At 43.8% G+C, this 25,434-nt stretch overlaps 1 protein-coding gene across 2 annotated transcripts in view; it reads left to right on the top strand.

Moving 5' to 3' along the window:
* Positions 1-9,263: 9,263 nt before the first annotated feature.
* LOC123377618 (synaptotagmin-like protein 4) overlaps positions 9,264-25,434 on the top strand; it is a 63,209-nt gene continuing 47,038 nt past the window's right edge. Inside the window, exon 1 of one of the 2 annotated variants that reach the window (XM_045030730.1) lies at positions 9,264-9,618. The gene's annotated coding sequence lies outside the window, so the exon portion shown is untranslated. Of the gene's footprint in view, positions 9,619-24,596; positions 24,616-25,434 lie in introns of those variants that run through there. The other variant, XM_045030731.1, reaches the window with a different exon arrangement.

Genomic DNA, 25,434 nt, shown 5'->3' with positions numbered 1-25,434 from the left:
TGCTCCTGCCTATACAAAACAATGTGTCTGGGCCTACGAAGTGAGAGCAGGTCCTTGGGGTCAGGGACGGCTCCAGGCCCCAGCATGCCAAGCGCGTGCTTGGGGCGGCATGCTGCGGGGGGCGCTCTGCCGGTCACCGGGAGGGCGGCAGGCAGGCAGCCTTTGGCGGCATGCCTGCGGAGAGTCCGCTGGTCCCGCGGCTCCGGTGGACCTCCCGCAGGCATGCCTGCGGAGGGTCCGCTGGTCCCGCGGCTTCGGTGGAGCCGCGGGACCAGTGGACCCTCTGCAGGCGCGCCTGCGGGAGGTCCACTGGAGCCGCGGGACCAGCGACCGGCAGATCACCCCCCGCGGCATGCCACCGTGCTTGGGGCGGTGAAATGTCTAGAGCCGCCCCTGCTTGGGGTGATCCCAAGAGATGCTGAATGCTTCCTGGGAGTTAAGAGCAATCAGAACCTCCCAGAAGGCTTGCAGCATCCTGTATTATCAAGCTGCTGAATGGCCCAACCCTCAGACATAAATAGGGTGACCAGACAGCAAATGTGAAAAATTGGGACGGGGGTGGGTAATAGGAACCTATATAAGAAAAAGTCCCCAAAATCAGGACTGTCTCTATAAAATCAGGACATCTGTTCACCCTAGACATAAATCAGAGGCTGTCTCTTAGGACCCAAACCAGAGAAGAATAAATACAGGTGTAAGAGCGTGTCTCCCCCTCCTCCCCCATTTTTCATGCTGTTGTAATGTAACTGCTGCCTGTTAGTCTCCTTAAGACAGTTCAAGACTCACCGATGAGACAAACATAGTTGCTGGAAATAACAGGCTGCAGGAAAACTGTATTTCTACATTGATTCTGCAGACTGTTGCAACATTGCCTCTGTCCATTTGAATTTATGGTTGACTTGCAACTCAGCTTCTTTTCTGTTCCTGAAAATGAATAGTCTTAATAGCAGCCCTGAAATAGCAGTTCCTGAAAATGAATAGTCTTAATAGCAGCCCTGAAATAAAAATGATGTTACCTTAACTCTGATTCCCTCTCCCATCTAACAAAGAATAATTTACTTCCCTGCAACCTGTACATTCCAATTCATAGTTTGCTTCTGAGGCTTTATAGACACTAACATTTTCCAACCCCGCTGCTTGCTGTAGGGTCATTATCAATAAGAAGATTATAACAGCATGAACTTGGGGTAAACAGCCAACAACTTGAAGTTGTGGTTGTAAACGTAACGAGCTACATTATGCCCTGTTGAGTCTGAACAATAAAATTCTTGCTGCAGTTACCACACCCACTTTGCACATATTCATTTGTTGCTGAAACTGAAAAATGCGCAACTAACTGTGGCAGCCTCACAAATGAAGAGTTTCACAATGGAGACTTCAAAGCTGAGTTACAAGAATAATATGTCGGCACTAATTTAATACTTTCATCCACAGCTCTAGAAGTACTTGAGTGTTCTTCTTTCCATTTCACAGGCCGGTTACCTAATTTATCACACAGTACACAGCTGAGTCAGAGCTAGAACTCAGCCCTTCTGGGCCCCAGGCCAGTGTTCTACCCACTGCTCTACTTTCCCTGCCTGTACACAATGGTCCCATAGTGACAGACTGTACAAAGGAGCTGAAGGCAGTCAGCCTGCTGAGGTATAACCCAATGTCTTCACAAGAATTCCTGTATAACTGCTTACTTGAACCTCAAGGAACACTCAGTCTGGGCTAGATTCTCAGCTTCTGTAAATTGACGTCATTTAATTGAAGCAAATAGAGCGACGCTGATTTACTCCACCTGGAAATCTGACCCACAGTGTTTGCCACATGGAGCAAATGTTCCCACACAAACATGATGCCACAAAGTTTTGCACTCCTGAGTATGGTCCTGAAAATATCAGCATATTATTGGCCCACCAGAAGAAGTGTTGTCTAGAGGTTAGAACATTAGTGGAAATCAGGAGGTCTGTCAGGGACTTACAGTGCATCCTTGAATAAGCCACTTAACCCGTCTCCTTCAGTTTCCCCATCTGTAAAATGGGAACAATAAGGCCAATCTATCTACTGGACTGCATGGTTGTGAAAAAGGGGTTTCAAGGTCAGATGCACGAGTATTTGCAGAAAATGAATTTGAAATGTGCATGAATGAGGTACTCATGTTGGAAGTGCTCACACCCTTATCTACTCAGGAAATGGAAACCCTGGGACTTATCTCATCAATCATAATTAGGCAACACCCCCCACATTTTAAATGTGAACAGGCTTGTCTACACAGCACCAGCAAAGCACACTATAGGCGTGTGATGATTTGTAAAGTGCACTAATGTGCTATGCTCTGACTGCCCCACGTAGACTCAGCTGCCATGCGCTACACAGTGTCTAGTTTGTATTAACGAAGTCCCGTTTCAAACAAGACTATGTTAATGTGAACTAGGTACCTTTAGTGTGCAGCAGGGTTCACACAAGGCAGTTAGTTTGCTTTACAAATTACACCACTTTGCCAGCACCATGTAGACAAGCCCTAAGTCTCAGCAAATTATCCATGATTGTCAGGGTTACTAGGCAAGCTGAGCTTTAGCACTCCTTTAGTCTCCATTGAGTGCACCCCTCCGGTGACAGGCCTCGCTCTCTTCACCTGACTCAAGATGGAACCATACAGTTGTTCCGACCACTCTGAGATTGGAGCCCTAGGCTGCAGCCCCACTGGTTTCCAGTTGCATTAACCCAACAGGTCCAACGGCATTTGGCACTTCTAGGCGTTTTCCTCCAGGAGCCTGTAACCAATGAGCTGGTTAAAGTGACTCAAAACCAGCTTCTTCAAAACAAAGCATTCTTTATTCACCCAACGGTACATAGCACGCAGGGCAACAGGCAGGGATTTCCCTACACCCCCGCCCCCGAATTTCCCCAACACTCCCCTCCCCCAGTTTTGTGAATTAGTTACATGCAGTGTTGCCAGTTTAGTGATTGTTTGGGAATTGAAACATTAATACACATTTTAAAAGCATATACAGTGTATGATAAAATATGTGTATCTGAAAAAGTATAATAGATTTGAAAAGTATGAACATAGACTAGCTTCCTTATACAGCTGTTGTTTTTTATGACAATGTCAGTGCATTCATTTCGGTGATGTTGGCCAACCTAATAATTTCAAATGATGATTTGTAAGCAAAGTCTAACTGAGCTCTCCCTGACAGCTAGTGATGAGCTGGGGCTGGGGGGGAAGGCTTCAGGACCAGATTGTATTTACATTCACACCTAATCTACCTAGGTATCCAGCAAGCAGAGCTATATTGCCCACATGATAGATTTTGGCTGGGGTTGGGTTACAAATCACTTGAATGAGGGCCAGGGGGAGGGGATAATGAAATGTTGTTATTCTTACTGTATGAGTAAAGGGCAGTAGAACTGTACTTAGCCTGTGCTGATTGAGGGCATCAAGAGAGAGGGTGGGGACAGGTGTTTTGCTTGATGGTCTGCCTGAGTCACAAGTACTATTTGACCTGCACCTCTACACTCTTTAAAGATAGAGCTGATTAGGCTCCATAGATAGTCTTTTGTTTTGTTAAGTGACCACTACAGCTGAAATCAGGTCTAAGTGCTTAGACAGTGTTTCTGTGGAAGAGATGGCCCAGTCTGTACTAGCAGTGAGATTCCCCCACTGAGAGCTCAGCTGAAATCACTGAGAGCTGGTGGAACCTCAAGAGACCAATTAGCAGAGGTCACAGTGGCAGGTGACAGCAGAAGGTGACGGTTCAGAGCCGCTGGCAACAGAGCAATGGCATGAACGGTGGCACAATGAACAACAGTGGCCAGAGTGAACAGTGAGCAGTTGGAGGAACGAACAAGGTACCTTCTTGCCCCCCTCCTGGGAAGTGAACTTATGTGAAAGCACCTCTGAACTCCGAGTCTCCACTGCCCAATGACAACACCGGTGAGTGTTAATGAGGCTGTTAAGAATGCTGGAGACACAACACAGTTCATGCAAACAAACATGGCTGTGGCATCATACTTTTTATTTAAGCAAGAGATACCACACTCTACAAACTGGAGGCCAATGTTCAGTGCATTGTCACTTCTTCATCCTGAAGTTGAACACTGGTTCTGAACAAGACAAGAAAATGCTCACTATCTTTCTGCAAGAAACTAAACTGACTGGCTAGAAGCATGTGGTGCAACAGTGAAAGACTCAACAGTTGAAAAAGTGAAGAACTCTCTCACCACAAAAAATTTGCATACTTGGCTGATGAATGCACCGATGCAAATGGGCATCAAGTATTAAGCCATTGTGTACGTATCTTGATGTCAGTGGTAGGCCAGTAGATGCATTTCTAGATGTTCAAGTTACAGAAGACACATGGGCTGCATTTGTGATAACCCACATCTTAGAAGAGTTAAATGCTTGTCAATTGGACTCCAAACAAATGGCTGCTTGTGCATTTGATGGAGTTGCAAACTTCTCTAGAAGACATGGTGGAGTACAAGCTTTGCTCAGAGAAAAGTGTAACCCTAATCTCTCCTATACACACTGCAGAGGCCATCTACTGCAACTAGCACTAGTACGAGCTGCAGACTCTTCAAAAGACATTTAAAAAGCTATAAATTTAATGTCTTCATTCTATTCTTTTTTCAGCAAGAGTCCAAAAAGACTAAATATCTTGGAAAATATAGAAGATATATTGGGACTGAAGTTCAAATTAGTCCAACCTGGGAAAACCCTCTGGCTTTCTCATGAGTGATCCTTGGCTGTTGTCTTAAAATTACTCCAGCCATTATTACTGGTGTTGGAAAGTATCTACAAAGATGGGACGGATCTAAGTAGTGAGGCTGGTGGATTACTTTTGCTACTATCTTCAGAGAAGACTATTGCCATTTTCTCTCTTGTAAGTCTACTGTTGAAACCACTTGGGTCATTAAACAATGACATCCAGGCATCTACTACAACAGTAGTAGATTTTTGTCCAGGAATAGAAGCTACATTTGGATCAATCAGAGAGCTGTCCATTGGAAAAAGTACTGGAATAAGCAAAGACTTCAGTCCAGAAGTTGACTAATGAAGGCATTTATAATGAATCCTTAAGTGAAGAGGACAAGAAGTGTTTGTTAAGACAACTGAAAAAGTATACAGACTTGATTCTTAAAAACTTACAACAGCGACTTATAGATTATACTCAACCTCTACGTAGCTTTTACAGGTCCCTATCCTATAAAACACCGACAGTTGAGTGGAGTGAGGCACTACCAGCAACGGGGCTGCCATCTGCTCAGGACAGAATAGAGAATTTGAACAAAGAGTGGAATAGCTTACGACGAATAAATGAAGATTTGACTTCAACTTCTTTTTTTATCATCACTAGTGGCTTGACCCAATCTTTGTGCTATGTTTCCTGGGATGAAAGAAGTAGGAATTCATCTCTTGCTACTCCCAGTCACAATAGCTACAGTTGAGCATTCTTTTGCCTCATTGAATAGAATTTTGTATTCTGAAAGAAGTCGCCTTCTGCCTGCTTGATCATGTGAACGAACTAAAGAGCATATCAGTTGAAGGAATGGAAGTACCGGACACACTAGAAGCCACCAAAGATGAACGCATTGCATTCAAGAAGTTCATTAACAGAGTTGTGCAAAATTATAACAAGAAACCAAGAAGGATGTAGATGTAGTGCTTCATAGAAGGCTTGAGTAGCTAACTTTAATTTGTGTGATGATTTTAAAACATGAGTTAAAACTAATAAAATGGTTATGAAACATTTTTTCAGTTTTTACTATAGTGCCATAGAGCCCACCTTCAACCTCATGGTCTCACCCCTCATCAGCCCAAATTTTCCCAACACCAGCAGCCACAATTTAAGCCTAGCTGAAGTCTCAAATGGAATTCAATCTAGATGCTATTAGAGAGATAAGGAACAGATATTTAGAAATTCAATTAAACTGCAGGTGCTGAAAACATATCTGTCCAAACATAAAAAAAAAATCTTTGGAATTAAGGGCTCACCTTGCAGTACCCGCTACAATGGACACCAATCACATAAGTGCTGAAGATATGCTAAAAAATATTATGCAAAGATATGCATACAAATCTTTATAATAGAGATGGGACTGAACTAAGACCAGGGATCAGAACCTTTGAGCCATAGCTGAACCTGCTCCTGCAATGGGCCCAATCTGAAGCTGATCTCTCCACACTTTGAGTTGGTTCAAATTAGGATCTGGATTTCAAACTCCCAAATTTGAGAGAGTTTAGATCTGGGTTTTTGATTCACTAAACTATATAAAAAAAATAATAATTAGGGTCCGGATTGGAGTTTGGATGTCCAGTGCAAGTCAGGAGTTTTGGTTTTGGATCTGGTTTCTAGTTAATACCGTGCATTTTTATAGCCATGCCCCAAATTTCTTGGGGCTAATTCTCCTTCCCTTGTCCCCCTGGGATATAAATAACTCCCAATGACTTCTGTCCTGCAAGGAGACAACCAGTCCCATGGTTATTTTTTTTATTGGTCTGAATAAGCTGTTGACTAGCATATCCCTAGAATGTTTGATTCCTACTGTCTCACCTTATTTTCCTTCAGGAAACCATGTGAGGGAAGATGGTCACATTTTCTTGCAGAGTAATTCACTATACTACCTAGAACAGAAATGCGGGTGGAAGGCATGAGTGAATTGGCTGCTCTGCAAAGAGCTGTTATGTTAAATCTAACTGCTTAGATATTCTTAATGCCATATGCTCTTCTTACTTAGAGCTTTCTGACTAATATAGAAATACTTATTAATCTGTACCTGTTTTCATGTTATATGTTAAATTTGAGTCAATTTTTTATTCTATTGGCAATGGAAATAACTGCAACAGTCACATGTTCAGATATATTTGTTTTATTTAAAAAGACATAATAAGGAAAAATTATAAATACAGTCTAAATCTGAAAGGGTTTAAGGGCACCCTTCTCTCCCATTTAGCTAATTAGGATCTGTGGAGTCACCACTTCCCAGGAAATGCTCAGCGCCATGCAGAACCTTACCCTGAGTAGGAGGCAGAAACTTCTTAGATGATTTGCATAAATTATAGTCATCAACAGACCAGTTATGATGTTGAACTGGCAACTGGCCTTAATTTAGGAACAAAAAGACTGTGCAGCAACAACGGAGCATCAGGAGAAGGGAGGTTTTTCATGTTGTTTTTGTAATAATTACACTGAAAAATGCAGCAATATGTGAATTCTGGGTCTCCTTATTTATGAAAACTCATAGCTGAATGTTGGTAAGTGGTATCAGAACAAGTCACCCACTGGTGCCTTTCTGCAGACCTTGCTGTGACGAGTTAATCAGTGGATCTACTTGTATGAGTAATGGCTATTGAACTGGACCAATAGCCAGTATTTCTCACTAAAACAACATGCTGAGAGATTTTCAAAGCTGCCGAGGAGATGTGGATCCTTTAGGAGGCTTTGAAAATCTCAGCCTAAATGAATAACTGTATTTTAACTAATATTAAAAAGGGGGTATGGTTAGAATTAATTCTTCCTCACACAGCATGGACACACATAGCTGGACACTGCCAGAGCTATCCCGGTCTCCAAATCCATTCAGCCCTTGGCCTCTCTTTTGAGTCTGCCAACAAAAATGCCAGTTAGTGCCACTTGCTGAGGCAGTGGATTTCGGACCAGCTCACTGAGGATTGGGCTCCAAATACCATTTCACTGAGCCCACTGGACAGCAATCAGCTGTATCTCCTGTTTGTTTGAGAGGTACCTTGGAACAATGAGTATGAGTGGAAGGCGAAGACTTGCCATCATACATGCCTAATATCAGGCCTTTGGCCTCAGCATCAGGCTCCTTTGTGGGGGTTCCCAGGCTCTCAATGTTGCCTCCAAAACCTCAGGGCCTTTAAGAAGGCTGCCTCCCTGAGTGAAACAATGCATGAACTAGTCCTCTAAAAGTGATGTTGCCAAAAAGGGAACAGAGACACTGGAAGGGCCGTAAGGAAGACAGCTCTTATGCCTCTCAATTGTCCATGTTCACTTAATATTCTTCTTCTGATTTAAAATAAAATAATAAAATAATAATAATAATAATATATATAGAGAGAGATTTACTCTGAAATTTATTTGATGGCAGAAAACTTCTGAACCTGCGGGCTCACTGCTGGGTACTGTTGGCTCGCAGCTTCACACCCAGCTGGGAGAGGACTCCATGGTCCCTCCTGCTCATGAATGGGAAGTACAACATACAGTCAGAGGGAACCAACGCTTTGGAGATGGGCAGGAGTGGCAGCCTAGCAGCTGGCTGGGGAGAGAATATGGGCAGCTTGGAGACCCGTCCTGAAAGGCTGACAGGGAGCCAGCAGCAACCATGTCAGGCAGATGTTTGGGAGTAGCCCGCAAAAGAGGAGGGTTGTGTGGATGTATCTAAAGAAGGTGGACAAAAGAAGGGAGCCCTGGCCAAGGATCTGTAGGCCAGTGTGTGATTGATCCCGGGAGGAGATAGCTGTGTGGTTTGAGCGTTGGCCTGCTAAACCCAGGGTTGTGAGTTCAATCCTTGAGGGGACCACTTAGGGATTTGGGGCAAAATCAGTACTGGGTCCTGCTAGTGAAGGCAGGGGGCTGGACTCAATGACCTTGTAAGGTCCCCTCCAGTTCTAGGAGATAGGATGCATCACTGCCAGAGGAGACCCCTCTTCATATTCCTCAACTGGGAACTGCTGGTCCTTCTTTTGCATGTGAATATTAATTGTGCCAAGGGTATAAGCATCATTAGCTTATGGCAGCCCCAGTTAAGGAACCCTGTGTTTTTCCTCAGACACTGTGACAGTTTATGGGACACACTCCCCCCTCACACCCCCTGGGGTAGTGCCTGTAGAACCTAGTGCATGGAGCACCTACAACACTCGCCTCCAAGCTCCTGGTGGACCCAGCACTTTCCTAGGCACATAGGGGCTGGGGTATCCCAACACTGGTGTGACACCCTGCAAGAGGGGTCCGTTACGGTACCTAGGGGAGGTGGGCGGGCAATATAGCCAGGCAGAGGCACCTCAGGTTTTTCAGTTCCCTGTTTGTTAAGTCCTTGGGGCAGCCGGTGTAGGAAACAATCACTTGAGGCCAGAGAGCAGACAGCTAACCAAAACCTCCATTTTATTTACAGAAACAGAGAGCTCACTCAGCCGGTTGAAACCGGCTGAGCTATCCCTTAATAGTCTAACTCAGTTGCCATAGTAACAAAACCCATGACAACCAAATACACAACACTGTTGGAGGCCGGTTTGGTTGGCAAACAGGCTGCCAGTCCTTGGGCACAGCACCCTGCGGGTCGGATAGGTGTGAGCCCCGGGGGAACTCGGGTGGGTCACTGTGTAACGATCCAGGCCAGGTTTTCAGGCTGCTGGGGCCTGAGTTAGGTGTCGTGGCTGAAATCCAGGCCAGGTTTTCAAGCTGCTGGAGCCTGGGCCCAGCGGCTGTTCTGGTCACTGGGCTGGGATCCAGGCCGGGTTTTCTAAGAGCCTAGGTCCGGTGCAGCACTAGTGCGGGGCGAGATCCAGTCCGGGTTTGCGGGCTGCCGAGCCCGGGGCTCAGCCGCTGTCCCGCTGCCGTCGGGGGGATGAGCTGCGCCGCTCCGGGTGCGCCCAGCCGCCTCCGCCAGGTAAGAGACACCGCGCCCGCGTGCCCGGCTTCCCGGGGCGCCTGCCCCGGCTCCGCAGCTGCCTGCGCCCCCTGCACTGGCAGCGGGGGTCGAGGATGCACCCGAGCCGCGCCAGGCTCGCGGGCTGCCCCGGGAAACGCACCGTCAGCCTGACCCTGTTCGTCTGAAATCATTGTTACCCCCGGAGAAACCACCTCCCTTCTCCCCCCACCTGCACACTCGGATCCTTACTCGGTGTCCAGTCCGTGTGCCCGGTGCACCGGCCAGCGCTGGGGTGACTCCCCGCTGGCTGGCGCGCACCTGGTTCTGCTGTTTACACCTGTGCACCCGGGCTGTAAAATGGTACCGGATCAAACCACTAGAATTTCGTGCTCACTTCACACAGGTGTAAGCGGCTCCCTGAGGTTCAAGGAAGTGCAGGATCAGGCCTTTTCTGTGTAGTCCACGTCTCTGTTTCCCCCCCGTTAGGCCCTGATCCTGTAATTAGGTGCATGCCAGCAACCCCGATCTCAGGATCAGGGCCTTAACTTACTGTCCCCCCACCCGTCCCCCTTGTTTATTTGAGTAGCTCCCACTGCAATAGGGGAGAGGAAAGATATCTTTAAAAGCAGGAAAATGTGTTTGTAAAACTATGGAAATGGGGATTCATGGACACTGCCCAAAGCTGGCTTATAATTTTTTTTTTTGTAATTGGCTAGATTAATTAAAGTTTATGTAAACTTTTTTTCCCTTTGAAAACAATATACCATGGACAGGTCCAGATCCAAACACCCCCTAACCTTTGGGAGTGGAGGTCTTTGGAATCAGACCCCTGATCCTAGTTTTGCAGCTGCCTTGCTTATCTCTGAGTTGAAGTAAATCTAATTTCTGACCAGCCCCAAACTTTGTGGGGAAGAAAGGTTGAAAATGAAATCCATTTTGCTGTTCAGCCTCACTCAGCTCTCACTATAACTAATCTGCACTTACGTAGCATATTTATTTGCGAAGTTGAAGGTTGTCCTTTTAAAAGTATTACAAGTTACCATTGAGCAGATATGGCCAGCAGAGAATAGGGAGAGCTCGGCCAATCTCCGAGTTACCTGCAGAAATCTGGAGCCATTCTGCTCTCTGCAAGTTAACAACCTAAACTTTGAAATTCATGTTGCTTTTGGGAAAGAGAAGGAAGGGGGCAAAGAAATCCACTTTTAAGCAAAGTATGAAGAGTGTATTGGTCACCAGGAAACAGGTTGCCATTGAGATAGTCAGGTATTTCCCCCACACGCCCACCTGCTACTGTTTTATTGCCACCTAATCCTATCTCAACTGCAAATGTGATGCCGGTACTTCTTCAAAGTCATGTTGATTTTAATAGTTGTCACAATGTGGATTAACAAATCCTGCTTTGTGGAGATCAGAGACAATAGTGAAGTAACTTTGTCAGCAGGTATGTAATTCTGCCCTCAGTCCAGAATGCAGCGACATTTGCTCCCTGATATAAGAGGAAATATCTTGAAGATGGTTCAGGCAAATTTGCATGGGTGGAATAAAATGAATGGCAATCAGGGTTAGCAAGAAAATGAAAGTGGCCTGTGAAGAATATCTGATTTAACAACAAGGAAGAATAATGGGGCTGATTCTGCCCCCTGTGTGCCATTCCAGGACCACAATATGCTCTGGGCTCAGCAGGATATGGCTACGGTAAATGTTCTACCCTTCCCCTCACAGGCTCCAGTGCAGGGGTTATGCTAGGGGTGGGAGGGTGTGTGGCTTGTGCTTATCACCATAGGAACATGGGGCTGCTGTGCAGCCCATAGGCAGCCAAGGGGAGGCTGACATAAATTAGAGCACCCCCAGAACTGCTCTAATTTATGCCAGAAGTCTTTTTAGCCCTGTTAACAACCTAAAATCTGAGTGCTGCAAAAGTGGCTTTAAACTTTAGTGTTAGAAGTTGATTATTAGAATTTGCCTCAATGTTAGAAGTTTAGAAAGTTAGAAGTGATAGTTGGTACAACGCTCTTGTTTTTGCATACAGTGAAGTATGAAGTATTTGTTTCACTTGTTGCCAAAAAAAGTTGCCTTACAAATCCTGATGTACCGTGAGGCCGTATGATCCAGTGGTTAAAGATGGGGAATCAGCACTCCAGGGTACTATTCGCTGGTCTATTACTGTCTTGCTGTGTGACATTTGTCAAGACCCTAACTTCTAAGCATGTCGGATATTACCTAGCTTTGTAAAGTGATTATAGAAATACTGTCACTATTCCAGGGGTTGGCAACCTTTCAGAAGTGGTGTGCCGAGTCTTCATTTGTTCACTCTAATTTAAGATTTTGCCTGCCCGTAATACATTTTAACGTTTTTAGAAGGTCTCTTTCTATAAATCTATAATATATAACTAAACTATTGTTGTATATAAAGTAAATAAGGTTTTTTTAAATGTTTAAAAAGCGTCATTTAAAATTAAATTAAAATGCAGAGCCCCCCCGGACTGGTGGCCAGGACCCAGGCAGTGTGAGTGTCACTGAAAATCAGCTCACGTGCCGTCTTTGGCACACGTGCCATAGGTTGCCTTCCCCTGCGCTATTCTAGAGACTGTATTATTGCAGACTGTTACAGTCTACTATAGTACACATTTATATGATGGATGTGGGATAAGGAACTCACTACCACTTAAGTCAATGGGAGTCTTTCCATTAACTTCACTGGGGCTTGGATCATGCCCTATATGATTTCATATTGTTGCCAATTCCAAATGCATTGTCACTGTACAAGAACACTGATGTCATGTCTTTGGTTTTTGACCTTTCTTGAACATGGTCAGAGCTACAGACATATGAATTTTCATTCCATTAAATCATACTTCCTAAATGAAACTTACTTTCATGAGTTGTGTTGGCAAGGCCTTTGGCAATCCATAGTTGCTGGGGTGGGAGGGAAATGAACAGCAACAACAACCAAAAAAAGAAAGTTCCAAGATGCATTTGGAATAGTAGGAAAAACATTCCAGGTGGCTTTTCCTAAAATACAGAGATTTTTATAAAGTAGGTGCATCTCCCTGACAGCTGCTACATCAATAGCTGTTTCTAAGGGATGCTGTCAATACGCTGTCTTGTTGTTTTTCTGCTTTGTATTGTTTCAGATATTTCTTAGAACCTGGAATTGAAGAACTCCACCCCCCTGGATTTTTCCTGCTCCTTTTGTCTTTGTTTTCCTAGGCCTTCCCTCTATTCTGTGATCCTTAATCCCCCTGGGCCTGTTTTATTTTACTTCCTTGTTCATGCTCCATTGTTGTGGATAATAACAAGCTCTACCTACTCTTAGAGCTGTGCTGGCAATTTCTGTTCCCTCTGCAGCTGATCGCTCTATGTAAACAATGGTTCTGTATGAATAATGTCTATTTTTGGCTATTCTCATTAATTTTATTTTTAATAATACATTTGTTCCCTAAGCGGTGAATATCATATTTAGAATCAAGCTCACATCCCCAGCCAGCTCATATAGGCCATGTTGTACTCTCTGCTTCTGTCCGGGCACTCAAGGGACAGGCTTCGTATGGCATTTGTTCTTCACTTCCAAACCCCCACAAATGATCATTTTGGGGTGGAAGGGAAGAGAGGGGACAGGACACAGTCAGTGAGGCCCAGATATAGCAGGACACCAAACTTTTGTGAGTAAGTTCATACTGACTCATTCAGCATTTGACTTGCTCACACACACATGGAGGGGGTGAAAAATGGGATAAACCCTCTTTCTCAGGGGGGAGAAGGATTACAGGTCTAGCAGAACTTGAGGGGAGGTGCTCTGAAGGAGCTGTGTTGACAGGAGCCTGGACAGTGTCAGATCCTCCATGAAGATGGCCCTGTCGTCCACACATTCCTCATGGATTTTGGAGGGTGAGGGGGGAGACTCGCTGGTTTTGAGGATTGAACCTCCTGCTTCTTTCCCTCCCCCATGGAAGAACTCTACAATGGGGGCCCTCCCTGAGTTTCTGGTCTCCTGCATGGTCCCATATGGCTCTGTAGTTGAAGGGTAAATCTATGTGGGTGGTGGTGGGTGTTTGTGGGGTTTTTGTTAGCCCTAAGTCAGTGGTTTTCAACCTGGAGTCCACAGATGGCCTAAGATTTCCAAAAGGCTCTGCACCTGCATTTGAAATCTTTTAGGGGGTACACACACACACACATTCAAAATGACTGCCCCAAGCCAATTGACCCTGTCCATTTAATAAACCTGCAACACTGAGTCAAAAGAGTCTTTCCCCCCCTTCTGCAACCCCCCCCATAGTTTGCAAGGAGGCAGCCCTTAGACGCACGATAAGGCACAGCAAGGACAATGTGTTCATTGTAGGGCAGGCATGCTTTGATTTCATTTTAAATCAATACTGTTATCTACAAATCAGAAGGTTATAGGAAGAATAGAACAGTAACACATTATCTAAGTAACGTGGTAGTAAAGTCAAAGTGAATAAAAGCCTGTTCCACCATTGTCAGTAAACTGAAAATCTGCACAGAGGTAAGAACTGATCTTGTTGATCATGGAATCAAAATCAAATAACCTTTTATAGCTTAAACCTAATGGAACAATTAATATTTGGGAGGTGGGGGCGGGACGTTATAGATCAGGACAACAATTTACCGACTTTCACTTTCAGAGGCTGTCCTGTTACATGTGGCATATTTGTCAGTGTACTTGAATACGCTCACCTCATTGCAAGCTGTTCAAGTCAAGCAATTACACTCCCAGTTACCCCTGTGCAACCCTATTGGCTTAATTTAATGCTACAATGTACAATAATGTGCATCATCCAGTATACGCCCCAATTTGCCCTTTAATACAACTGTGCAACCCTTTGCACTTACTACATCTCGGCACCCTGGGTCAACTGTCACTGGGGTGGCAGGTGTGTAAATACGGGCAGGACTCCAGTTCCCCTCAGTGCAACCCTACTGACCTAATTACTACTGAAGTGCAAAACTGCACCTGTATCTGGGGAAGTAATCCCAAGAGTAATCCACGCCCATGGAACTAGGTCCCCAAATACAGAATGGGGGAATTAGTTCTGCTGTTGCGTGCTCCCCCCTTGGTAGCCCCTTCCTGGAGACTCCTCTGTCGGTGTTGGGGAGGATAGAAGAGAATGGCAGTCTTGGCCTCATCACCATTATCTGATGCAGATTCTTTCTCCACAAATTGAAACCTCCCTGAGGGCAGATTTGGAACAGCTGTTTGTGGAGAACACACAGGCGCATGGTTCCTGACAGACATGCACACCCATGGAGAAGCAGTATGTATAGGCCTCTGTAAATCTAGCCTGCATTACAAGATTTCCCTCAGCTCCCTTGCTGCAGAGAGCCAATTCAGAGGAAACTGGCCAAGCTCATCTCTTAAGTTTGCAGTGGGATTTGTCTCTATTGTAGGCTTCTCTGTGGAAGGGGACAGTAGGCCCCGGTCTAATATATGGTGCAGTTTTGCACTGCAGTAGTAAATTAGGGTTGCAATGTGGGGAACTGATGGCAGAATTTTGGCCACTGCCATTGAAATAAAAGGTTTTAGAAGATGACAACTTTCCATGTGAACACTAAAATAAAGAAACTTTATTCAATGACACAAATGAACCAGTTGTGATCTGAAATGTCCTGTTCCCTTGTCTCCCTGGAACAGTAATGCATGTCTGTGGGGTTACACAACTGTAAAGAACATCTTGGCTAGACAGAAAAGTCAAATTAGTTACTAAGCTGATTTCAAATGGTTGCAATCCTTGTCTGAATTTCAGCTTGGTTTAAACCAGAAACTTAAACATCTTAAGCAAAACTGAAATGAGCATCTGACAGGAGTTTGCACCAGTTTACCTGAACCTGCTTAAAATCACCTTTGGTTAAGCTAGTGTAGCTTTCTGGTGTAGACTAGGCCTTAATGTGGGGACAACTTGGCCTTCGCTATGTAATGAACGTTGCACTTATTGTGCATTTCAGTATGAAATTCAGTCTGACCCTTTCCTGTTGTGCGAGCTGCCCTGCCCCTTCAGATGTTATGGATCACACTTCACTGGATGGACCTTAATTTGGGGACCTTTGAAGTAACAGTGGTGCATTGAGGAAGGGGCCCAAGTATTTTGTTTTTCCATATTCTTGGCTAACAAGCACTGCCAAAAAATGTCTCTCCTGCCAGCTCTCCTCATCCAGCCTGTTGATCAAATGAAACCTGCTCCAGTAAATGAATGTGTGATTGAGTCTGTGTTTGTATTGGAGAGTTGCATCAAACCTAGAAAATGGGTGCCCAAACAGAGCTGACTTGTTCAAAAATATTCCTATGTACGGATTTGTTTTCCCACCGAAGAATGTCTGCTAGGAAAGGGTGTAACCATAGCTAATTGGATTACTGTACATGAAGTTTCTTTTCGCTGTATCGCAGTTCAGGGATTTGCAAGGTAAGAAATGAGTGGAATATTTTTTTTTCTTTTGAAGCCTTAAATATTTAATGTCTGTCCAATATCTAAAACAACACTAGGTCTGGCCCCAACTCCAGAAATGAACACTCCTATAATTTAGAGGGGAGTGGGTGATTAAAAATCCCAAATTAGATCTGAGCTTTACTGTTGGCCCCCTTCATGACCCTGGGCTAAACCAAAACACTGAATCTGACACCGTGACATTTTGGGGTCTGGATGCAGATCTGGGACTGAACTTTGCAGCTTGGGACCGCCTTGCCGTGCAATTATTTGTAAAATATTTGTCTCTGACAGCTTATTTTAATAGCCTCTAAAAGGAATCCGACCTCGCAAGTGTAGCTCATTTCAAGTCTCTTGTTTTAGTCCGAGTTACCTATGCACCTTACTACATTGGAATCCCCTCTCTTTCATTGATGTCCTTTACATCACAAATACAGAATCATGAAACTGAGATTACGGAAAGAGTTATTGACGTAGAAGGAAGGAATCGTATGCCATCCTCAGTTTGCTGCACGAGTAACTTTTTGTGTGTGTTGGGTCTTTGTGTCGCATTGTGTCCCACATTTTAGATCTTGGCAAGTTGAGAGGTATGGGAGGAATTGGCCCCCAGGGTGTTCAGTCTGGTATGAGCTCCTGCTTCATTACAAGTAGCCAAAGAAGGTTTTTTATTAATATTGTTGGGTAGAAAATAGGGCTTCCACTCAGAGACTCTTCACTGAATGCTGACTCTTGCTTGCAGGGATGAGGTATATGACAATGGGAGTTTATGCGGTGACAGAGGCTTAACTACAGTGTAGTTATAATGTCCTGGTTGATCTGACCTGTTCCCTGATTGCCAAGTAGTTGCTATGCCATTGAGCTCATAACAAGTGAGGTTAGGGAAGGGACTGTCTATGTAATAAGCAAAAGGAAATGAAGACACATCCTTCTGGGTGTGAAGCAGCTCTGGGGTGTGCAGGTGTCTGTTGGGGGGCGGGGGGGGTGGGGAGGAGGCTCATGAAAAAAGTCAAAAGTGGTAACAAGCAACCGTCGTCCTCCTCCCATCCTGCAGTTTCATCTTTAGAACAAGTCTAATTTACATTATCCTGTTTGTTTAAAGGTGGCATAGTAAAGCGGATTCAAACTGTGTTTAAAAAGGATGAGTATGGACAAACAGGAGGGGACAAGTCCAAAGTACAGGAATGTGAGGTGATCTGTCTAAGTGCATGCCTTCCTCCTGCAGTGGTTCAAATGAATCATTCCTGGGCTTTGTACTGATAAGCTCTCACCTGCAGATATTTTTCCTAGCACTGTTTATTTTATTTTTACAGAGCCTTTTTCAAGTTGCCTCACAAATAAACAGTGTAAGCAGTTTAAAGGGCATCTTCCACTTTCTCTGAAGCACTTACAAAACAGGCAACCACGTATTTAATGCATAGATATAATGTGGTGGGGTGGTTTTTGTTTTTTGTTTTTTTTTCCTTCTTCTTTGGTGAAGAGCAGCATTATTAAGTGTCGTCAGGGAAAATAAGATGTTTCCATAATGGAAGTTGAAGTAGAACATAACACAGGCTTGATTTCATGGGGAGCTCAAGGATGGATCATGATGAGGATGGGCAATTTAGAAATACTACTAATTAATAAGTGGTAATGGCAAGGCGGCAGGAGGAGTGTCTTCAGAAAAGTCTTTTTATTTTGGGGGTGTAAATCCAAATTCTCTGAAAGTCCAGAAAATGTCCTTGTGCAGTATAGGAGCAGAAGAAGAGCTCTGTGTGGCTCGAAAGCTTCTCACTCTCTCTCTCTCTCTCACCAACAGCAGTTGGTCCAATAAAAGATATTGCCTCACCCACCTTGTGTAGTGAGCATTGTACAAAGTTTCCCACCCAACTTCTTCACTTTCAGTGCACCTGAACCTTCATCTAGACCCCATTCTCCCTGCCTCCCTCCCACCTTGTGTCCCTTCGCATCTACAAGGGATTCCAAACTGAAGATAGAGACAGAATAGACTTAGCCACCCTCTCGCTACAATAATAGCAAGTTCTTTAAAATGCTGGCATCCTCTGCTGCATTTGGGACATTGCCATGCCTATTAAAGGGGACAGAAGAGGTTTACTCCTGTATCCCTGTGGGCAGTGCTTGTTAGTGTTCTGACAATACACTTACAATGAAATACATCCTGTAGAAGCTTTGCAAATATTCCCCACCTATGAAGTAAACAGAACTCTCAAATGTTTAAACTAAAGAATCCTATTAACAGTTTATTAACAGAAAATGGGTTTTGGTTTGTGGATTCTGAGTCACCTTTTTCTATAATTTTTTAAGGCATTGATGTGTATACAAAGTCATTCTTTTTTTAATTTAACCCTATAAGGTCTACATATTCTTTTTCATAATAAAAAAACCAGGGATCACCCATTCCAATTAAAAGGGAACATTTGAAACTGATAAAAGGAATTCTGTTTTAATATGTGTAATGCAAAATTAACCTACAGAGCTCTCTGCCACAAAATATCATGGAAGGGGAGAGATGAGTAGAGTTTAGTGAAGCATTAGAAGTCTAGTTATATAAATAACGCCAGTTACACTTAGTAAGATACACATTTATGAGGGATATAAATCCTCATGCTTCATTCATAACATAAGATTAACACTATCTGATGGGTTAAGAAACTTACTGCTAGTGCAGAATTGTTCATTACTGAATTTCTTGCCCAGTCTTCTGAAGTGTCAGGTACTAGCCTCTGTCAAAGGTTGAACTAGACTAGACCATTGGCATGATCCATTATGGCAATTTCCATGTTACTAAGACCATTTCAGCAAGAGCTGTGCAAAACTGGAGGGGTTTTTTGGGTTCATTGGCAGTTCCAAAAAATTGGGGGAGGGGTGTGAATTGTTTTGGGGTTTACCTGAAATGTCAATTTTTCTGTTCAAAATCTTCAGTGAAATGTTTTCATTTATTTTTGGTTGAATAAAATGTTTTGATCTTCAGTGTGGGTTTTTTTTTTTTTTACCTGAGCAATTTTGGTGAAGCCAATTTGAATTGCAAAATGTTTCATTGACACTGAATATATGTTTCACCTGAAAAATTTCACCCAGGTCTAATCTCTGTGATGTCATTTTCACTGAACACTCTTTATCAGCTGTTTATGGAGATGTAAGAGTTTTATTAATAGAAAAAAATTCTATTGGGAGGCTCCATCATACCAAGAGTTATTAGACAGTATATAATGGCAGGCAATACTGAAACTATGAGTCCAACCAAGATCATACTCTTGTCTAGTAAAGTGATACCTTTTGTACCCATGTAACATGAATAGTTCTGAGAATAAAAAAGCCATTGATTTGGTCAGAGCTGCGTTCCTCCATTGGTGCCTCCCTGTTTACCCATCTTTGTGCCTTCAGTGGGAATGACCAATTGGGTCTCGTTCAACTCCTGCCATGTACAGAAGGTGGGTTTAAAAAAAAATCAATGGGAAGTTGAGGTAAATTATTCTGCTGCAGGATTTCCATTTTGAGATTGGGGAATTTAACCAAACAAACGCCTCACAGAAGCAACTCTGAAAGGTGAGATCTTCACAGGTAGGCCTTGACCAATGCAGAAAAGGTACAGCTGTAAAGAAAACATTCTCATGGGAGAGTGATCTGGAAAACCACACCGCCTTCTTTGTTGAAAGTTTATTCTTTATCCGATCAGCTATTGCTACAGCTGTTTCTACAGAACTCAATCACTTGGTTTTATTACAAACACTGGGCATAATTGCCCTTTCACAGGGGTGTAAATCCAATGGAACTCCATTACAGTCCATGCAACTATATTGCTGTCTAAGTGAGAGGAGAGTTGTGTCCATAGTTTTCTGAAAAGTTACTCCATTAGAAACAATTACGGTACATTTAATTCAATTTCCACAGACTAGCCTACAACCACTCTTTGTTTGCCAAAGCTAAGGTGGCTCAGTCACTATTGGTGATGTATCTTATTTTAAGAAGAATATTGTGCACCTCTGTGAAGCACTCCACCTGAAGATGTAAAAAGGACTTTACACATACAAATGAATTAAGCCTTACAACATCCTGGTGAAGTAGAAAAATATCCCTATTTCATAGCAGGGGGAGGAGAAACTGGCGCACAGAGTTAGGGGCATGTCCTAGGCCACACAATGAAGGTTGCTCTACACAGCAGTTAAACACCCATGGCTGGCCTGCATCAGCTGACCTGGGCCCGAACCCAAACATCTACCCTGCAATTTCACAGCCCTGCAGCCTAAGCCCCGAGAGCCTGAGTCAGCTGACATGGGCCAGCCATGTGTGTTTAATGGCTGTGTGTAGCCATACCGAGTCAGTGATAGTGTTGTGAGTAGAATTTAGATATTTTGACTTCCAGAACTGTGCATTAGCTACTAGATTGTGCTCACTTTTGAGCATGAGGGCATGTCAGCAGTCTAGGAAGCTCTAAATTTTACATTCTAAGCATGATACACTGATCTGCTAGAAGCGGTGGCCAGTATGTCCCTTGGCCTGCGCCACTTCCAGCAGCTCCCATTGGCCTGGAGCGGCAAACCGCAGCCACTGGGAGCCACGATCAGCCAAATCTGCGGACGGGGCAGGTAAACAAATCGGCCCGGCCCACCAGGAGCTTTCCCTACATAAGCGGCAGAACAAGTTTGGGAAACACTGATCTAGGTGATAGCGTGTGTGGAAGAAACTTTTAATTCTGCTTCCACACATGGTATCAACTTGTCAAGTATTCAGCCAGCATTAGCAGTGGCTGTTGAAATGGGATTTGTCTGCCAAATTTGCAAATTAAAGCTTCTAATTTGGCTCAGTTTCTCTTTTGTATGCAGAACACCATAGAGTAAATGGAATCCGCTTAGCCTGCAGTGTGTGGTATCGTTAATCTCAGCACATACCAATGTTGAGGAAGAAGACATGCAACACTCAGAAACAGGATGTACACTGTGAAACGTGATCTGGGACTGGAGTGCCCTGCAGATAATCTATCAGTGACAAATGTCTGTTAACAGCAACGGTTTTCTTCTGGCACCATTTATCTCAATGGCTTGTATTTAGGCTTCATTAAGAAGCCCATTTGCTGTGCTTTTCAGCTATGCCTACACAAGAAGGCAGGTCTTCTAGTAGCCAACTTTCAAAAAGTGGCAGTGATTTCATGCATAACTAGGCTAACAAGAGCTTCATTTTCACACAAGTCTTCCCCCAAACTGGTTTATAATTTAAAAGAAAAAAAAAACCAGAAGAAAGCCGGCTCCTCTGTAAAGAAAAAGTAAAATAACTTGAAGGTACCGTAGTCAGGGCCGGCTCTACAGTTTTCGCCGCCCCAAGCAGCGCACCGAATTGCCGCCCCAAGCACCAGCTTGGAATGCTGGTGCCTGGAGCCGTCCCTGACAGTAGTAGTGGAGTGCAGCCTTATAACATTTATGCATGTGAGTAATCCTTATTCCTGCAAGTTGTCCTATTTGTAGTCTGTTGGACTACTTCTCTGAGTAAAAGCTGATCCCTTAAACCTTCTTTACACAGCTGGTTATTTGTACAACCCTTGTTCAAACCCTTGAATAACCTGGTAATTTGAGTTCTGATTAGATTAGCCTGGAGGGTGGGGTGGAGGTAATGCAGTTGTTTTATAATTTGTACTGTGTATGCACACAGCAAACAGTGGAATCGCAAAAGGGCACACGAGAAATAAAAAGCTCTCCAGCATGGTCCAGGACCATAGAAGATCTAAATGTACTTTGGCCTGGCACTTTAGAGTACAAATATATTCCCTTCAAGTCACAACGTCTTATTAACCCTCTAAACATAAAAATGCTTCAGAGAAAGTTTGGTGTTTGGCGTCTCGCTCTTTTTTTGGTCCTGGGATTTTGGGCTGGTGCGTGGGGTATACCAATTATATGTCTGCTTCGTGCGATTGGTTACAGAGAGAGAACAGGGCTAATTGGAGGGAAGTTAATCGATTGCTGAATTTTGGACTAGATCCTCAACTGGTATAAATGGGCACAGCTCCATTGAACTCGGGTTCCATGAAGCTGTGTCCATTTATGCCAGCTGAGGATCTAGCCCCGGATGTTGAAATTGGGACCTCTCCCTTTCACCAGTTGTTAGAGTGCACTGAATAATAACATGCCAGTTTCATATAATTTCTCAACAGCACAGTTCCCTGTGTATATTCAGAGTCAAACTGCTGAATTCTTGACAAAAATAAGTTATTAGCACTTCAGAGGCAGTATAGATATGGGAGAGTGAGCTGGGCTGTGTTCTGGCCCAATCATCAACAGTTCGTTAGCCAAGTTCCAACGGTAGGGCCAAAGTTTGCAACTCCAGGAAGGTCGCACACATATAACTGAGGGCACAATTTGGCCTGCAGAAATATTGTTGTTGGTGATTAATCAAAAGCTAGAAGGGAACCAGGTTGGCTGTGAGAGCCCAGGCTGAGTCTGCAGTGCTTGCCATTGGGGCGGGGAGGGGAAGAAGGGAATCTTTTTCACTTGCAAACTGAAACACCAGTAATACAGACGCCCATATGCCATTTTTTTACAGGGCTCCTTTTCAGAATAAACTCCACATCTCCATTGCATGCAGTGGTTTGGGTAGCTCATGAGTAGCTTCGTGGCAGCAGCACATTCCCCATGGAATTTTTTTGGATCTGAGTGAGCCGCTGCTGTGACCAGAGCAGCAGCTTCTTTTTGGGGCTGTGTTAGAGGCCCAAAGGGAGACAGAGGCTACTGCAGTGAAAGGTGCAGCCAGCCTGGAAGGATGGCCCTGAGGAAGGAGCGTGGCAGTAGACCTATCAGATAGCCCACCCCCACGTTGGTCATGCTGTACTTCGTGGGGTTTCTGTGGATCTGGAAACAGACTATTCCAATTTTGACCCTTTTGGATTTCTCTGCACAACAAACCTTCCTCGTATTGACGCGTCTGACGCAGTGGGCAGTCACCCACGAAAGCTTATGCTCCAATACATCTGTTAGTCTTTAAGGTGCCACAGGACTCCTTGTTGCTTTTTACAGCTCCAGACTAACACGGCTACCCATCTGATACTTTCTCGTATTGATCTTTCTAGGAGGTTCTCCTTCAGAGAGATTCCTATCAAGGTAATTAGATGTAAAAGACCCTTTTAGACATGTAGTACGTTCCCTTTGTCAATGCAGGGATGGCTCTTGTTGTTACTGAATAGGGAAACATTACAACATATTGTCACCCCTCTCCCATAGCAGATTTGGGAGGAGAGGACTACTTCCAGTATAGCAAAGCATTTTAATGCGAGAGAGAGAACAAATGAGACCTATGACATTTATGGTAAGAAATGTTATGGAAGCAGTATGTGTTCGTGTTCCTGCATGATAACATACAGTTGATGTCAGTTGATTTTATTCCTATTGTGCCTCTAGATACTAGTAAACAAATTACACGCTATTGCCCTTATCTTAAAATACTGTGGTGAATAACTGCAGGTTTTCCTGTTTCAAGCCTGAGTCCACAGCAACAGAGGTGTGGTAATGTGCAGAGCAAACATCAAGAAATGCTTTGGCTAAACTCATAAAGGTGACAGTTTTGCTGAGCTCCTATGCAAATAATCTCTGTTTACTTCTGCGTGGCTGGTTCCAATGGCTTAGCAGCATTGAAGTCAGATACCCAAACAGCAGGTGGAGATTTCTCACAATTTAAAAATAAAACAACTTTTCCACAGTAAATGCTTCAGGTAGGTTTTTTTTTTGTTTTTTTTTTTTAAACCTGTTTTCTAAAAAGAGGGTGTTGACAGTTTGATTGTGGTGGGCTTTAATTTCCTTTTTTCCCTTCCTATACCATAATGGAATAATTTACTAAAATACAATTTCCAGAGAGTAAAACAGGATTTTAACTAGTAGATGCTTTATATGTAGGTAATCTTTTTGTTTGTAGTTTTAGATGCTGGAGAGATTCTCAAATAATTTTGGCTCAAATTTCAGGTTTTGTTAAAAAGTTTTGTCAAAACGAAGAGTAACAAATATTTCATGGTACATTTTATTTGAACTTTAACCAACATTTCCAGGACATGTTGAACTCATCATTGTGATAGTGCATGAGAACCAGCAGGGAAAAATGACTGGAAACAAACGTGAAATTGCTCTGTGCAGTTTCATACCAAGCTGCATGAAATGTACATTTAATCAGCAGAAGTAGTGAATTTTTTTAAAGTATTTCTGTTTTAATCCACTAAAGTGGTACTGGTATCACATGTAAGAAAATATGATGTTGATCAGACAAAAACAGCATTGGCAACCCCAAATACACATACATCTTGAGTCATCTTTCTCCCCCCCCCCCCTTTAAAATTCAAAAGGGAATTTTAAAAACAATAGGTTTTTTTCTTTAATTTTTTTCCTCCCCCCCCTTTTCTTTTAAATGACAGCTGAGTTGTCATTATCACCTGACTCCAGAAGCTGAGGCTTTAAGAAATGCCAAATACCATACAACTCATGATCAGATTGCAAGAATTGGCAACACTGGGAGAAGTGCTCTTGTTCTATGTGGTTCTGTGAGCTGCCTGTTTAAATAGAAAGCACTTTAAAGGACCAGAGTAGAATTGCTGTATTCCATGGATGTACAGGTTGGTTTTTTTTTTCATGTGTGCAAAGCAGGTGATTCTGTGCAGTAGGCAGGGGTGAAAGTAACTTAAAGGACTTGCTGGTACTCCAGAGTCCTGCAGAGGGGGAGGGGCTCAACCAGAAGAGGCGTGGCCTCTATCAGAAGAGGTAGGGCCTTTAAATCCCAGGGCTTTTAAATCAGGATTTAAAGGGCTCGGGGATTCAGCTGAAGCTAGGAGCCAGGCCCTTTAAATCACCCCCGGAGCTGCAGAGGCGGCTGGGAGCCCTGGGGTTTGGGCAAGGGTGAAAGTAATTTACTTTCTTACCCATATGGTCCAATTGCAAGCAACCCACCTCTCCTATGTACTTCATGGATCCCTCTATCTATGTCATCTATGCATGACATAGATCGAGAAAATAAAGCTGCTGTTACTACTACCAGTACTGTCTGTAATAAAACTTTACTATTGGAATAAGCCTGAAAAAGTGAAAACTCACTGTCACATTTTTCTCCATGTCTTCCCTCCTCCTCCAGCCAGGCTGCGGACACTAAGCTCCATGCTTTCTCCCTGCCTGGCACTGAGCAGCAGCTGCAGGGGCTTCCCTCTAGCTTGCAGCAGGGAACAGGGAGACTGGCTGAGGGAGGGAGAAGCCTGCCTCATGCATAAGAACAATTTAAACTCAGCTGTTCCCTGCGCAGTTCAGTAACATTTCAAAGAGGATCTGCAAGCAGTTTGGACATCACAACCATGATCCTCTGCTGGGGAGGGAATGGGATAGATTTGAACTTGGAAATGGTTCCTGATTTTGATTTTTGTGTGTATAGGAGATCCCCTCATCCC

Source organism: Mauremys mutica, chromosome 9, assembly GCF_020497125.1.
Source record: "Mauremys mutica isolate MM-2020 ecotype Southern chromosome 9, ASM2049712v1, whole genome shotgun sequence".
In the NCBI taxonomy this organism is placed as follows: Eukaryota; Metazoa; Chordata; order Testudines; family Geoemydidae; genus Mauremys; species Mauremys mutica.
Note: the sequence above shows the minus strand (reverse complement) of the source record. Positions and strands in the feature narration are given on the sequence as shown.